General features: G+C 38.0%; 1 non-coding gene across 1 annotated transcript; it reads left to right on the plus strand.

Annotated features, from left to right (window-relative positions):
* The first annotated feature begins 7,391 nt into the window (after positions 1 to 7,391).
* Positions 7,392 to 7,465, plus strand: TRNAT-UGU (transfer RNA threonine (anticodon UGU)). Its single transcript has one exon. It is a non-coding gene; the product is annotated as a tRNA-Thr (tRNA).
* Positions 7,466 to 17,226: the final 9,761 nt, after the last annotated feature.

A 17,226-nucleotide genomic window follows, 5' to 3' on the forward strand; every position in this document is an offset into this window, starting at 1 on the left:
CTAAGAGCCCGCTGCTCTTTCTTGATCCTATGTGTATCATGTAGGCTTCCTGTTTTGCCTACATTGATTTTATAGTTCGAGATTTCACTGAAAGAGTCAATTACAGTCATCAGAGATGGGAGCGAATAGAGAGGATCTACTATAAATAGTGTGAGATCATCAGCAAATAACGCCAGCTTCTGAAGTGAGTCATGTAGCAAAGGGCCCTGGATTTGGTTATCCTTTCTAATAGCTTCTGCAAGTGGCTCTATGGCAAGTACAAATAGGAGTGGGGACAGGGGGCACCCCTGTCTGGTACCATTGCTTATTTGGATCCTGGGGTAGCAAAAGCCAAGTCCTTTGATCACCGCTGTTGGGGCTGTATATAGCGCCTCGACTGCTTTACAAAAGGAGTGTGGAATACCAAAAACTCGCAGGGTCTCAAACAGAAATTCCAATCTCACCCTGTCAAACACTTTTTCAGCATCTAGCGACAGGGTGAGAAGGGACAGTCCCATATCATTCGATGAAGATGTTCAATAACCTATGGGTATTGTCAGTTCCCTGCCTGCCCTGCACAAATCCCACCTGATCCAAGAGGATTATTGAAGGCAGATGCCATCCCAATCTAGCCGCAAGAATCTTTGAGTAGATCTTAATATCAACATTAATTAAGGAGATAGGTCTATAGCTCCCACACTCCATGGGATCCTTCCCCTCCTTAGGTATAGTCAGGATATTTGCTTCTAGGAATTCCTGAAGCAGGTTACCTCCCTTGGCCATTCCGCTGTACAGTCCAAAATAGCAGCGGGGATAATAACGGCGGCAAGGGTGCGATAGAATTGGGGCATATAGCCATCCGGCCCGGGGCTTTATGAGGCTTAAGGGCTTAGGATCATTGTTTTTACCTCCTCCAATGTGAAGGGCCCTCTCTAGGTCATCCCTGGAGTCCCTTACTTAGCGTGGGTAATTGTAAATTAAACCAGACAACTGCCTCACCGTCTCTCCACTGGGCATTGGTTTGCTGGGGCTATTATCAAGACTATAAAGGGAGGCGTAGTACTCCGAGAATGCTTACCAATCTCTCTAGGCGAGTGAAACTATCCCTTGATTGATCTAATAGGCGGAAATTCCTACTTTGCGCAGCTCGGTTTCTGAGGTTTGCGTGAGCCCTGTCTATCAACATTTCTTTGTCAATTCCAGAGCCCCAGAAACAGCTACAAACCATCTCCTGCAGATATTTTACTAGATCTTGTGGGTGGCCACCTTTACAGGAGCCATATGTTTAAGAGAATGGGTCCCACTTTGGCTGTAAAATTAGGGCTTCCAAAGGAGCTACAACCCACAAAAAGAAGGCTAAGTAGCAAGCAGGAATGCATTAATAAAGGGGTAAGGAGGGAGGGGGGGGTAGGTAGCAAGTAGGTACTATAATACAATATTAGGGAATTTCCTTATAGATCTAACTGCCCGCAGTCCCTTAACAATACTTAACTTTCTAGAGCTAACTAGTGTATAGCGAAGTGTACAATACACCACTATCACAATGAGTGGTCTCTTGGCAAATGCCAAGAGAACTCACCTATTTAGGTGTGGGGGGGAGACTGGCATAAGAAGCCAGGCCCCAGTCAGGCGATATTAAAGCACACTATATTTTATCTACTCAGGAGCAAATAGTTGGATGTTTAACGTTATATAGTATAATCATTTTTGTAGTCTTCCCCTCTCTGAAACCCCTAGAGCCAGACGCCCATACAAGCCTTTAACCTCGCCACACAGGTTAGGTCTAATGGTAAGCTAAGCCCCAGACCCAATATGTCACCAGCCCCCCGAGCGGAAACAGAAGGGAACCACTTGATACTGTTGAAACTTAATGTGCGATCTACATGAACTGATCACTATCTATGCCACTATGTAGGGGGAGAACATATTCCATTTATTTTCTCTGTCTATTATACTGATAAGACAATTCACCTCAACATGTGTGTTCCATATAACATTTAACCTCATACCTGATAAAACAAACACACTAACAATAAGAAGTAAGTAAGTAAACCCCCCTCCCCAACATAACATTACACCAAATTACACTTTTAGGCAATAAAATTAAATAACCACTCCCCCGGGATCCCTATTTATAACACACTCCAAAAATAGATTAAGATGCAGAGTAGGTAGATTAGTGTTATTGTAAGATAAGTATCCTTATATCTACAGCTAGGATAAGGAGCACTATATAGCAAGGGGAGAACAGGGCAAGGATATGGTCACCCTGCCAGGGAGAGTCCCATATATTACGACCTCATAGCTCTCAGGTATAGGGGCGAACCTACAGGACCGCTAAACATATCTTATCACTAAGATAATTTTCAGTAGGCATAGGGCTTGCCTGTTTTATTTCTTATATATGAGGCCTCTATTACTCAGAGACCTCTAACTAAGTGCTCAGGGCCTCGGGGAGTGGTCATCCAACAGCTACAAAATAACAGTAACTAGATATGTGCAATTCGCTTCGGATCGATTCGGAAATTCTGCAAATTCTGCAAATTCGGAGATTCGGATCGAACCGAATTTCCGAATTAATATACTGCCGAATTTACCGAATAAATCCGAATTAGTTCAGATTTATTCGGTAAATTCAGATGGCCATGGATTACACTAGTAATGTACAGTATATTAGGTTATATCACTCTGCTATGGGTTACACCTAATATACAGTACATAATACTAGTCTAATCCCACCTAACACTTACCGAAATTCCGAATTTCCGAACCGAATCGAACCGAATCCAGCTGAATTTCTTTCGAATCCGAATGAATCCGAAAGAATCCGAACCGAATTGATTCAAAATTTTCCGAATTTGAATCAATCCGAACCGAAAATTCGAAAATTACAGATCAATCCGAACCGAACCAAATTTTTTCGCCATGCACATATCTAACAGTAACACAGATGATCTCTATCATCCCTTCTTAACAAGAGAAAAAAGCCTAATTAAGGCAGTACATTTTTTAGCCATCAATGTTAGGCTAGGAGCCCAAGTAGGGAAGAAAAAGAGGAGAGTGGGGGGGGAGGAAGGAGTGAGGAGAAGGAGAAAAAAAGAGAAAAGGGGAGAGAAATAGAATGTCATAATAAACATGTAGAACACAACAAATAATCTAAAACAATCTCACCCATCATCTTATGCCTCCAGTACAGAGGGATCAGTCTTTTAAGTGAAAGTCACCTCTCAATCTGCAATCCAAGAGATAAAAAGAAAGAACCAACAGTTCACCCTTTAGTGATTTAGCTGCTAGAGTCCCGCACTGAAAGACTCCTGTCTTGCGGCGACGAACTCGACCTTTGAGCGCTCCTAGATCTCTGAGGCCCTCAAACCTCGCTCAGGTTCATCAATTGGTCTAGTCAAAGTTGGGTCTTGAGGCAGGAATCCCAATCTCTGTAATAACTCTCTAGCTTGCTGCGGAGACAAGGACATAAACTGATGACCATCTTTATTGATGTATAGCTTGACTGGAAACCCCCAACGATATTTAACAGCTTTTTCTCTCAAGACTTTAGTGAAGGGCTGGTAGTGTTGACGGAGTTGAAGGGTGTGCAGGGAGAGGTCTTGAAAAACCTGAATCTCAGCAAACTTCTCAGGAAGCATATTAGGGCCTGCTAGAGTCTTCAGCAGCCTCTCGTGAAAGGTATAATAGTGAAGTTTATCACCTTCAGCTGCTCTAGGTCTCAATGCTCTATGAGCCCTGTCTATCAACATTTCTTTGTCAATTCCAGAGCCCAGAACAGCTACAAACATCTCCTGCAGATATTTTACTAGATCTTGTGGGAGGACAGCTTCAGGAATTCCTTTTATCCTAATTTTGTTGCGTCTGGTTCTGTCTTCCAAATCTGCAAGTTTGACTTCCAGATAAGTAATTTGCTCCGCCAGCCCTTGTGAATAGCTGAGTAAGTTGGTATGCTCTACCATCAAATCTTCTTGCTTGCGCTCTATGGCATCATTCCTCTCACCAATTGCTATATCTCTCCTTATGTCAGCATGACCTTTTTCAAATTTCTTGGAAAGGGAATTATGATGTGAGGCTAAGAGCGATTTGATAGAGTCCATCAAATTATTGTCTGTAGCAGAATCTTTATATGGAAAACGCCCTGTTGACTGAGTTAAAGTCTCTCCTATATGTGTTTCACTAAGGCTACTTGCATCCGAGGCCTCGTCATCTGAGCCTATTTGCTGCCTAGGAGTAGGTTCTCTTTGGCACATTATGAGGCTTTTGCTTCCTCTTGACTGATTGAGACATTTTGTTCTTCTGCATATGTAGTGACATATAATGAGCAAAAATATAGCACTATAATGAGAATCTCTTAATGGCTGACTGGGGCTTGGCACTGTGGTGCTGTTTACATAATCATGGCCTAATCAAGACCCAAATGAAATCTATGCAGAAGGGAGTTCCTGTGGCCTATCTGGCCACACCAAATTGCTACGTGGTATGTACTGCCTCAGTTGGATCCGTAATCAGGCCTAAGATCTCTCCTCTAGGGAGTTGTCCCCTCTGGACGATGTTGGAGCAGGGATATGGGTATGACCGGCAGGCAATCACGGCCGGCGGGAAAGGAAGAGGAGAGATCTACGCTCCAGCACAGTCAGATGAGCGAGGCAAGGGATCAATATTTTAGAGTAGTGTAGTCTATACAGCTGGTTTAGGGAAAAACATATATCAAGTCTTTTAGAGGGAGAGTGTAGTTAGGCAGAATCAATTCAAAGCCCCTTTATATATGGATGTAGGTGGAGGCCAATGGGGGTAGGTGGCTTTAGCCAGCTGATCAATCGTATTGTTTTTTGGAGATGTCCAGATTGTCTATGGTCTAAGCTAGCTGTGGTTGGCCACCCTGTACTACACACCCAGATGTCTAAACCAGGGCTGAAGGTCTCTGAGCAGCAAAGCTCAGATAGAGAGAGCTTACCTCAGTAAGGCCACTGATGGAGATTCTGTGCTGTCTGCATGATGAGCATTTAAAATAGAGCAATGTTTAGGCCTCACCCGAGTCCACAATGCTGTCTACGTCTCTGATCAGGCCCTGTGCAGTGCACGGGCTCAAACCCCACACCAGAACCTCTCTATAGTGCTCAATGAGCTTTAGGTGGCCTTCAAGTGTCTGGAGCAAGCAATTACAGCGTATTCTTAGGGAGGTAAGTTCAGCTCTCTCACAGGTAAGGTTCCTAGTACCTCTGATAGTGATCTGCTCTTTTCTCACAGCAAGATGGCCGCGCTTCGCGCCAAATAAGACTGCCGTGTGTGTCTGGGACTCTCTTGTCAGCTACTCTCTTCCTCCTCTGTATAGGGTACCGACTGACCTCTTCTCGCTCCTTCACTCCTTGAAGATCTAGCGTTGCCTGGTTGGCACCGGACTGCAACTAAGTCGTGCAGGAGAGGCAAGTTGATCCACGGTCTAATCAGGTAAATCTCAGCTACGGATCTCTTCACCGTTATCTGGTCTGTGTCAGAACTTCACAACAACTCCGGAGCGGAGCGCCTACCATCCGGAGCCAGATGCGAAGCGGCCGCCAAAAATACAAATAGCCAGGTGCAATGTAAGCAAGGTTTTTCTTCCCTATAAGAGTGATGCTCCTCTTTTCACTAAAAACTGAGTTTAGGCAGCTAAAACTTATGTTTATTAGCTTTTTAATATTCAAATGCCTGGATCTCTTGAAAAGTGCATCTAAACCACACATCGGTTAACTCCGCCCCCTGCCTTTCTTTTTTTTTAAAAGCATTATATGATAAAACGATTTTTAAAAATGCATAAAAGGTCTAGCAGGACATCAATATTGATAAGAGTAACAAATTGGGATAAGATAGTTGCTGTATGCATAAGTACTTTAAAAAAAATAAAAGTAAAATCCTTCTTCAGTGATTAAATGAATATCATAACATTAGTAAAAGGATAATGGTTAGTATATTGTAATTACAACACATTTCTACAACTTTAAAGACTTACCTTTCAAATTTTACATGTAGATAGTTCAACTTATTCTTCCTAGTTCAATAGTAATCCCGAATCATGTATTTTATCAATATTCTGGGCAAATATAAAAGAATAATAATTATTGGAAGATTCCCAGACGTTTCTGCTTCATATATTAGATAAACTTTCAAAACATAGATGAAATGATTTGAAACTAAGATTATATTTTTGTTTGTTTACAGCTTTTTAAGTCAATGGTAGAGGTCTACAAATTTCACAATCATCTGACCCACTTCGATAGATGTTACTCAATCATATTTTGATAAAAGTTGAATCATTATTGATATGAGTACTCACTGGAATAGGAAGATATTTTAAAGTTTGAGATTTTAATCTATAAACATCATGAATTGCGCAGAGTAAAATTTTAATTTAATATTTTAATGTATGCAGTAAACCAGTGATTTGCAAGATTTTTTTTGCTGTGGCACACTTTTTTACATTAAAAAATCCTGTGGCACACCAACATCTTAAAATTTTACAAAATTACACATTGTAGCCTAATACAGGATATATATACAGTGTATATATATATATATATATATATATATATATATATATATATATATACACACACACACACTGTACTGTGCTGGCATGCCATGCCTCCTACAAACTATACATTACATATTGACATTCATTCACAAACAATCATAATGATTGTCTGTGAATGAATGTCAATGTCATGGTTGTAAATTACGCCTGATGAGCCTGTCACATACCTCCCAATATTTCAAAATTTGAAAAAGGGACACCCCCGCACTGTTGTCAGTCTGCCGCGGCACACCTGACGATCTCTCACGGCACACTGGTTGAAAAACACTGCAGTAAACAACATAAAATCTTCTTAAAAAGCCTATTTGAATCCAGTTGACAGCATTTTCCCTATTGCTTTTTTCTTTAAATGTATAAGATTTCAACCTAAGCCTCCCAGAATTTTACTTCTGAAAGTAGAAGAAAAAAAAACTGCTTGCTTTTTCTCAGAAATTATAATATAAAAATAAATTTCTACTGATCAATAGTGTCTAGAAATAAAAACTTTTAGATGAGGCTGAACTCAAAAAGTTTGGTCCAAAGCGAAGCCACTAATGATCAAATCTCTTTTAGCAAAAAAAATATTACCTGCAAATTTTAAAGAAAATTCAATCCATCTGATTTATCATTTATTTGTAAAATATAGTTTAAAGCAAATCCACTAACCTACAAATCTTTATTAAAGAAAATATCACATGCTAATTTTATAAAAAATAAAAAAAATCTCATATAATGTTCATTTGTAAAACTCGACAAACGTACCAAAGCCCAGAACACATAAAAAACCTCCAATGCATAATCATTTAGATGTCTAAAACAACTCCTAAAAAACCATCCAGATTTTTCTTAATTGTCAGGCACTGTGGCTTAGTTGGTTAAAGCGCCTGTCTTGTAAACAGGAGATCCTGAGTTCGAATCTCAGCAGTGCCTTCTGTAAATCTGTCATATTTAATTGATATAAAAAAAAGTATAAAGGTCTCTAAAATACAATGAAGGATAATTAAAATGTGTGTTAAATTACATGATAATGAAAGTTGTTGATTGGATGTTAAAATGTAAATGACATAGAATGTGTTTTTTTTTTCTTAATATTTCACTCTATGTCAGCCTCTGAGACCAAAAAAAAAACACCTGGTACTAAAAGGTGCTGTGTCTTAGTTGGTTAAAGCGCCTGTCTTGTAAACAGGAGATCCTGAGTTCTAATCTCTACAGTGCCTTCTCTAAATCTGTCATGTTTAATTGATATAAAAAAGTATAAAGGTCTCTAAAATACAATGAAGGATAATTAAAATGTGTGTTAAATGACATGATAATTTAAGTTGTTGATTGGATGTTAGAATGTAAATGACATAGAATGTTTTTTTTCTTAATATTTCACGCTATATCAGCCTCTGAGACCAACAAAAAAAACACCAGGTACTACAAGGCACTGTGGCTTAGTTGGTTAAAGTGCCTGCCTAGTAAACAGGAGATCCTGAGTTCAAATCTCAGCAGTGCCTTCTCTAAATCTGTCAATTATTAAATTGATATAAAAAAAATTATAAAGGTCTCTAAAAACACAAAGCTGGATAATTATAATATGTGTTAAATTACATGATAATATAAGTTGTTGATTGGACGTTAAACTATAAATGACATAGAATATGTTTTTTTTCCTTAATATTTCACGTTATGTCAGCCTCTGAGACAAAGAAAAAAAAACTTGGTGCTACAAGGTGCTGTGGCTTAGTTGGTTAAAGCGCCTGTCTAGTGGATAGGAGTTCCTGAGTTCAAATCTCAGCCGTGCCTTTCTTTCTTTGAAAAAGCATTATATGATAAAAAAGTTTTTAAAAATGCATAAAAGGTCTAGCGGGACATCAATATTGATAAGAGTAACAAATTGGGATAAGATAGTTGCTGTATGCATAAGTACTTTAAAAAAATAAAAGTAGGGGGTGGAGCTAACAGCCAAGCTAGGAAGATGTGTTTTAGTGCAGCTCCAGCTAAAACAGCTTCTGCAGCTAAAAAATGCTTGGTTTTGGCAACACTGCTCGGGCAAAACATGTGTAACGACTAGGCAGCAAGTATGGAGACTTTCCCTGAAAGAAACTGTGACCGGAGGACTCAATACCATTTGGGAGCTGCCAAGACTGTCCGGCTTACCCGCTGCCATCTCAACAGTTACAGATCTAAAAATAATTACCCTTCCTGGGGCGAGGCATTAATTTAGTACCTGTACCTAAATGTCAGCAGCTATGATTCTTGGAGCGAACATCGGAGAATTCTTTCTGTTGGGTGAGGTGCCGAAAATACACAGTAGAGGCTATAGGAGTGAAGAGAGTGCAGGGCTGAGTCGGCGCTTATACTGACCTGCGCCATTTTGCACTACCGCGCGGCTCTCACAGCAAAGTTTAAAACAGCGGACAACTGTTACAAGCAGCCCAAGGATGGACTTCTAGCCTATATTGAGGCATTTGTCAAGTGTGTTGATTGATTAATTGGCGTGCAGACAGCGGAGGAGGCCTGCATATACATAGCGCCCAGGTGTCAGACCAACAGATGTCGGCAACTGAGGATGAGACATGACTATGTTATATACAGGATATGTACTTTTCCACAATGTTGATATTTCCTAGACGCTCTGGGATTACTATTTTTACAATTGCTAGAAATGCTCAATGTTTGATTTTGGGGAAGTGGTAGATGTGAGGGAGTGCTACTGTAAGCAATGTTGTCCAACTGGTGGCTGAAGCACAAGCAGTACCCAGCACATACCTAACACACACAGAACCTAGTACATACCTAGTACACACAGTACCTAGCACATAGCACTAGCAGTACCCAGCACATACAGTACCCAGCATGTAGCACAAGCAGTACCCAGCACATGCAGTACCCAGCACATGCAGTACCCAGCACATGCAGTACCCAGCACATACTGTACCTAGCACATACCTAACACACACAGAACCTAGCACATACCTAGTAAACACAGTACCTAGCACATAGTACTAGCAGTACCCAGCACATACAGTACCCAGCATGTAGCACAAGCAGTACCCAGCACAAGCAGTACCCAGCACATGCAGTACCCAGCACATGCAGTACCCAGCACATACTGTACCTAGCACATACCTAACACACACAGAACCTAGCACATACCTAGTACACACAGTACCTAGCACATAGCACTAGCAGTACCCAGCACATACAGTACCCAGCACATGCAGTACCCAGCATGTAGCACAAGCAGTACCCAGCACAAGCAGTACCCAGCACATACTGTAACTAGCACATACTGTACCTAGCACATACCTAACACACACAGAACCTAGCACATACCTAGTACACACAGTACCTAGCACATAGAACTAGCAGTACCCAGCACATACTGTACCTAGCACATACCTAACACACACAGAATCTAGCACATACCTAGTACACACAGTACCTAGCACATAGCACTAGCAGTACCCAGCACATACAGTACCCAGCACATACAGTACCCAGCATGTAGCACAAGCAGTACCCAGCACAAGCAGTACCCAGCACATACTGTAACTAGCACATACCTAACACACACAGAACCTAGCACATACCTAGCACAAACAGTACCTAGCACATACAGTACCCAGCACATGCCTAGCACACACAGTGAGTTCGAATCTCAGCAGCCCCTTCTTTAAAGCTGTCATATTTAATTGATAAAAAAAAAGTATAATGGTCTCTAAAATACAATGAAGAATAATTACAATGTGTGTTAAATTACATGATAATATAAGTTGTTGATTGGATGTTAAAATGTAAATGATATAGAATGTGTTTTTTTTCTTAAGATTTCACGCTATGTCAGCCTCTAAGACCAAAAAAAAACATGTGGTACTTCAAGGCTCTGTGGTGTAGTAGGTTAAAGCGCCTGTTTAGTAAACAACAGTTCCTGAGTTCTAATCTCAGCAGTGCCTTTCTTTTTTTTAAAAAAAAGCATTATATGATAAAAAGGGTTTTAAAAAATCATAAAAGGTCTAGCAGGACATTAATATTGATAAGAGTAACAAATTGGTATAAGATAGTTGCTGTATGCATAAGTACTTTAAAAAAATAAAAGTAAAATCCTTCTTCAGTGATTAAATGAAAATCATAACATTAGTAAAAGAATTATGTTTAGTATATTGTAATTACAATACATTTCTACAACTTTAAAGACTTACCTTTCAAATTTTACATGTAGATAGTTCAACTTATTCTTCCTAGTTCAATAGTAATCCCGAATCATGTCTTTTATCAATATTCTGGGCAAATATAAAAGAATAATAAAAATTGGAAGATTCCCAGACATTTCGTCTTCATATATTAGATAAACTTTCAAAACATAGATGAAATGATTTGAAGCTAAGATTACATTTTTGTTTGTTTACAGCTTTTAAGTCAATGGTAGAGGTCTACAAATCTTCTTAAAAAGCCTATTTGAATCCAGTTGACAACATTTTCCCTATTGCTTTTTTCTTTAAATGTATAAGATTTCACCCTAAACCTCCCAGAATTTTACTTCTGAAAGTAGAAGAAAAAAAAAGCTGCTCACTTTTTCTCAGAAATTATAATATAAAAATAAATTTCTACTGATCAATAGTGTCTACAAATAAAAACTTTTAGATGAGGCTGAACACAAAAAGCATGGTCCAAAGCGAAGCCACTAACAATCAAATCTCTTTTAGCAAAAAAAATATTACCTGCAAATTTTACAGAAAATTCAATCCATCTAATTTATCATTTATTTGTAAAATATAGTTAAAAGCAAATCCACTAACCTACAGATCTTTATTAAAGAAAATATCACATGCTAATTTTATAAAAAATAAAAAAAATCTCATATATTGTTCATTTGTAAAACTCGACAAACGTACCAAAGCCCAGAACACACAAAAACCTCAAATGCATTATTATTTAGATGTCTAAAACAACTCCTACAAAAACCATCCGTTTTTTTAAAAAGCCTTCTCTAAATCTGTCATATTTAATTGATATAAAAAAAGTATAAAGGTCTCTAAAATACAATGAAGGATAATTAAAATGTGTGTTAAATTACATGATAATATAAGTTGTTGATTGGATGCTAAAATGTAAATGACATAGAATGTGTTTCTATTCTTAAGATTTCATCCTATGTCACCCTCTGAGACCAAAAAAAAACACTTGGTACTACAAGGCGATGTGGCTTAGTTGGTTAAAGCGCCTTTCTAGTAAACAGGAGATCCTGAGTTTGAATAACAGCAGTGCCTTTCTTTTTTTAAAAAAAGCATTATATGATAAAAAGATTTTTAAAAATTCATAAAAGGTCTAGCAGGACATCAATATTGATAAGAGTAACAAATTGGGATAAGATAGTTGCTGTATGCATAAGTATTTTAAAAAAATAAAAGTAAAATACTTCTTCAGTGATTAAATGAATATCATAACATTAGTAAAAGAATAATGGTTAGTATATTGTAATTACAGCACATTTCTACAACTTTAAAGACTTACCTTTCAAATTTTACATGTAGATAGTTCAACTTATTCTTCCTAGTTCAATAGTAATCCCGAATCATGTCTTTTATCAATATTCTGGGCAAATATAAAAGAATAATTATAATTGGAAGATTCCCAGACGTTTCTTCTTCATATATTAGATAAACTTTCAAAACATAGATGAAATGATTTGAAACTAAGATTACATTTTTGTTTGTTTACAGCTTTTTAAGTCAATGGTAGAGGTCTACAAATTTCACTATCATCTGACCCACTTCGATAGATGTTACTCAAGCATATTTTGATAAAAGTTGAATCATTATTGATATGAGTACTCACTGGAATAGGAAGATTTTTTAAAGTTTGAGATTTTAATGTATAAACTTCATGAGTTGCGCAGAGTAAAATTTTATTTTATATTTTAATGTATGCAGTAAACAATATAACATCTTCTTAAAAAGCCTATTTGAATCCAGTTGACAGCATTTTCCCTATTGCTTTTTTCTTTAAACTTTCAAAACATAGATGAAATGATTTGAAACTAAGATTACATTTTTGTTTGTTTACAGCTGTTTAAGTCAATGGTAGAGGTCTACAAACCTTCTTAAAAAGCATTTTTGAATCCAGTTGACAGCATTTTCCCTATTGCTTTTTTCTTTAAATGTATAAGATTTCAACCTAAGCCTCCCAGAATTTTACTTCTGAAAATAGAAGAAAAAAAAGCTGCTTGCTTTTTTTCAGAAATTATAATATAAAAATAAATTTCTACTGATCAATAGTGTCTAGAAATAAAAACTTTTAGATGAGGCTGAACACAAAAAAGCATGGTCCAAAGTGAAGCAACTAACGATCAAATCTCTTTTAGCAAAAAAAATATTACTTTCCAAAGCTTTGGCCGCTGCAAACGCGGAAGTGGTAGTAGGATCCGGGGAGTTAGCCACTGCACTTTACTCGAGTATACCCCATCATATGGGGATACGGGCCATTAGGTACTTTTTTGACAGACATACAAAATTCACTAATGAAGTGAAGCTTGTATTGTGTGAAGTCATTGAGTTTCTATTGAAACATAATTTTTTTATGTTTGACAGGGAATTCCACATACAGGTTTGTGGAACTGCAATGGGGGCTAAATTTGCCCCCTCTTTCGCAAACCTGTATGTGGGTTTGTGGGAAGACCTTTACCTGTACACTGAGGATAATCCTTTTAAAGAAAACATAGTTTTCTACATGCGTTTTATTGACAACTTGATATTCATAGTCAAGGAACCATTTGTGTACAAGGACTTCCTCGATAATGCTTGTCAGAATGAGTTCAATCTAAAATTTGTGGGGGATGTGTATGAGACAGATGTGAACTTCTTGGATCTTGCTTTACATGGCGATACTGTAACTGGCAGGGTGATTAGTGACACTTATCGTAAGCTGACAGCTGGGAATACAATCCTGCATGCTGGATCATGTAACCCACCACATTTGATACAGTCTATTCCCAGGGGTCAACTTATCAGACTACGGAGAAACACTAATTCAGATAGTCTTTTTAACAAACAAGCTCAAACCCTTATGGAACGTTTAAAAACTAGGGGCTATGATGAAAACCTCTTGGATCAAGCCTATAATGAGGTGAGACAAAAAACCCAGCAGGAATTGATCAGAGGGACCAGAAAACAAAACATTATAAAACATGACACTGTAGTGTTCTCAACTGAATACTCAAAACAATACTACCAGGTATGTTCTATTTTAAGGAAGAATTTACACTTATTAGAAAATTACGATGTTTTAAGACCAATCATTGGCTCATGCAAATTTGTGCCTAAAAGGGCACCTACATTGTCATCTAAGTTGTCCCCTAGTCTAATCTGTTCCAAAAACTCAGACAGGAGCGATTGGATCAGGAGGAAAGGAACCTATAAATGTGGGTATGGTTCCTGTATAACCTGTGGTTTTGTGCAGGTTGGGAATGGATTCAGAAGTAGCCAGACAGGAGAAGAATTTAAACATAAGTTCTATGCCAATTGTAGAACCACCTTTGTGGTTTATCTCCTGGAATGCAAATATTGTAACCTGCAATACACAGGTCAAACCAGTAGGGAACTGAGGTCCAGAGTCAGGGAACACGTCAGGGACACCAAGGAATATGTAAAAGAATCAGGGATAGCTAGGCATTTCAATCTGGTGCACATGACGAATGTCTTTGATATGAGGGTTCAGGTAATAGACCGTGTCATGTTTCCACCTAGGGGTGGTGATAGGAATAAGCTTTTGCTGAATCAAGAATTGTATTGGATATACAAGTTGAGAACTATAACCCCCCTAGGTTTAAACCGTGAATGGGATATGAGTTACTTTGTATAATATTAATTTTTGACATATTGTTTATTATCATGTTGATTAATCTATCTCCTATATGGATTGTTATGTCTATATATATTTTTATCTATCCCCTAAATGGGCTTTATGTATCTATCCCCTATATGGGCTTTTTGTTTAGATTATACATAGGTTTTGTATTTCATGTTTGATATAGATATATATATCATTAACATGTATCTCTCTTTTCCCTTCAGGGGGTTTGAGTGAGTATATGTGTATGTTGATGCATATTGATGTATGTTGATGTATATTAATTAAAAACAAGCATAATATTATATCACCCATGTTTTCTTTGGGGGTAACAATATGGTATATGCATTGATATACATTAATTTAACACAATTAGAATAATATCATGTTTTTCATGTAATTTTGAGATTTTGTTATCTAATAGGGGGTATTAAGATTATGTATCACCTATACCTATTAGGGATGTGCAAATATTTTCCAACATGTTCTATAGCAAATTCAATATGTTTAGTAAGCTCATAATAATTTTAATAAGAATACTGTTTGTTTCTTTAAAAAGGTTCAATAATGATTGCACAATGTCATTCACTTGGATCCCATTTGAGAGCTTGTCCATTTACTTGTTATCAAGGAACTGGGTTTTATTAATGCATTTGTTCCTTCTAACATATACCATATTACAGTGTTTGCAGAATGTTGATCTTTGCTATGTATTTGTAACTTTTTTTGCAGCTTTTTAATATGTAATTGTATTCAGGTGTTCTGTGCCTTTAAATGGGCTATGAACACCTAACAAACTCACCCTATGATTAAGTGCTCAACAGAGCACGAAACTAGTCAGGGAGTTTGTTTGCCCTGTACTGCCTGTATTTAATGAGTCAATAAGGATTATTTATTTTACCTTTTTTTTTTTTTTTTGAAGCCCTTGATTTTTACACTCCTTACAGAGCAGCTACCTCATCCTTTTGTTTTGGAAAAAAAATATTACCTGCAAATTTTACAGAAAATTCAATTTATCTGATTCATCATTTATTTGTAAAATATAGTTTAAAGCAAATCCACTAACCTACAAATCTTTTTAAAGAAAATATCACATGCAATTTTATAAAAAATAAAAAAAAACATAATTTATGCTTAGCTGATAAATTTTTATTTCTCTTGTTTTGTATCCAGTCCACGGATCATCCATTACTTGTGGGATATTCTCATTACCAATATGGAAGTTGCAAGAGGACATCCGACAGCAGAGCTGTTATATAGCTCCTCCCCTAACGCCATATCCAGTGATTCGACCGAAACAAGCAGAGAAAGGAGAAACCATGGGTGCAGTGCTGACTGTAGTTAAATTGTAAAGAATTACCTGCCTTAAAATGACAGGGCGGGGGGCCGTGGACTGGATACACCACAAGAGAAATAAATTTATCAGCTAAGCAAATAAATTATGTTTTCTCTTGTAAGGTGTATCCAGTCCACGGATCATCCCATTACTTGTGGGATACCAATACCAAAGCTAAAGTACACGGATGACGGGAGGGGACAAGGGCAGGTACTTAAACGAAGGTACCACTGCCTGTAAAACCTTTCTCCCAAAAATAGCCTCCGAAGAAGCAAAAAGTATCAAATTTGTAGAATTTTGAAAAGGTATGAAGTGAAAGACCAAGTCGCCGCCTTGCAAATCTGTTCAACAGAAGCCTCATTTTTAAAGGCCCATGTGGAAGCCACAGCTCTAGTAGAATGAGCTGTAATCCTTTCTGGAGGCTGCTGGCCAGCAGTCTCATAGGCTAAGCGGAGTATGCTTCTTAGCCAAAAAGAAAGAGAGGTTGCCGAAGCCTTTTGACCTCTCCTCTGTCCAGAGGAGACAACAAACAAAGCAGATGTTTGACGAAAATCTTTAGTAGCTTGTAAGTATAACTTTAAAGCACGAACCACGTCCAGATTGTGTAATAGACGTTCCTTCTTTGAAGAAGGATTTGGACACAAAGATGGAACAACAATCTCTTGATTGATATTCTTATTAGATACCACTTAGGTAAAAAACCCCGGTTTGGTACGCAGGACTACCTTATCCGCATGGAAGATCAGATAAGGAGAATCACATTGTAAAGCAGATAACTCAGAGACTCTACGAGCCGAGGAAATAGCTACCAAAAAAAGGAACTTTCCAAGATAAAAGTTTGATATCTATGGAATGAAGAGGTTCAAACGGAACTTCTTGAAGAACCTTAACAACCAAATTTATGCTCCATGTGGAGGCAACAGGTTTAAACACAGGGCCTTAATTCTAACTAAAGCCTGACAAAATGCCTGAACGTCTGGAACATCTGCCAGACGCTTGTGCAAAAGAATAGACAGGGCAGAAATCTGTCCCTTTAAGGAACTACCTGACAATCATTTTTCCAAACCTTCTTGTAGAAAGGATAGTATCCTGGGAATCCTGACCTTACTCCATGAGTAACCCTTGGATTCACACCAATAAAGATATTTACGCCATATTTTATGGTAAATTTTCCTGGTAGACAGGCTTTGCGTGCCTGTATTAAGGTATCAATGACTGACTCGGAGAAGCCACGCTTGATAAAATCAAGCGTTCAATCTCCAGGCAGTCAGTCTCAGAGAAATTAGATTTGGATGATTGAAAGGACCTTGTAGTCGAAGGTCTTGTTTTAACAGCAGAGTCCAAGTTGGAAAGGATGACATTTCCACTAGATCTGCATACCAGGTCCTGCGTGGCCACGCAGGCGCTATCAAGATCACCGATGCTCTCTCCTGCTTGATCTTGGCAATCAGACGAGGGAGCAGAGGAAACGGTGGAAAACATATAAGCCAGGTTTGAAAGACCAGGGCGCTGCTAGAGCATC

Source organism: Bombina bombina, chromosome 2, assembly GCF_027579735.1.
Source record: "Bombina bombina isolate aBomBom1 chromosome 2, aBomBom1.pri, whole genome shotgun sequence".
NCBI lineage: Eukaryota > Metazoa > Chordata > Amphibia > Anura > Bombinatoridae > Bombina > Bombina bombina.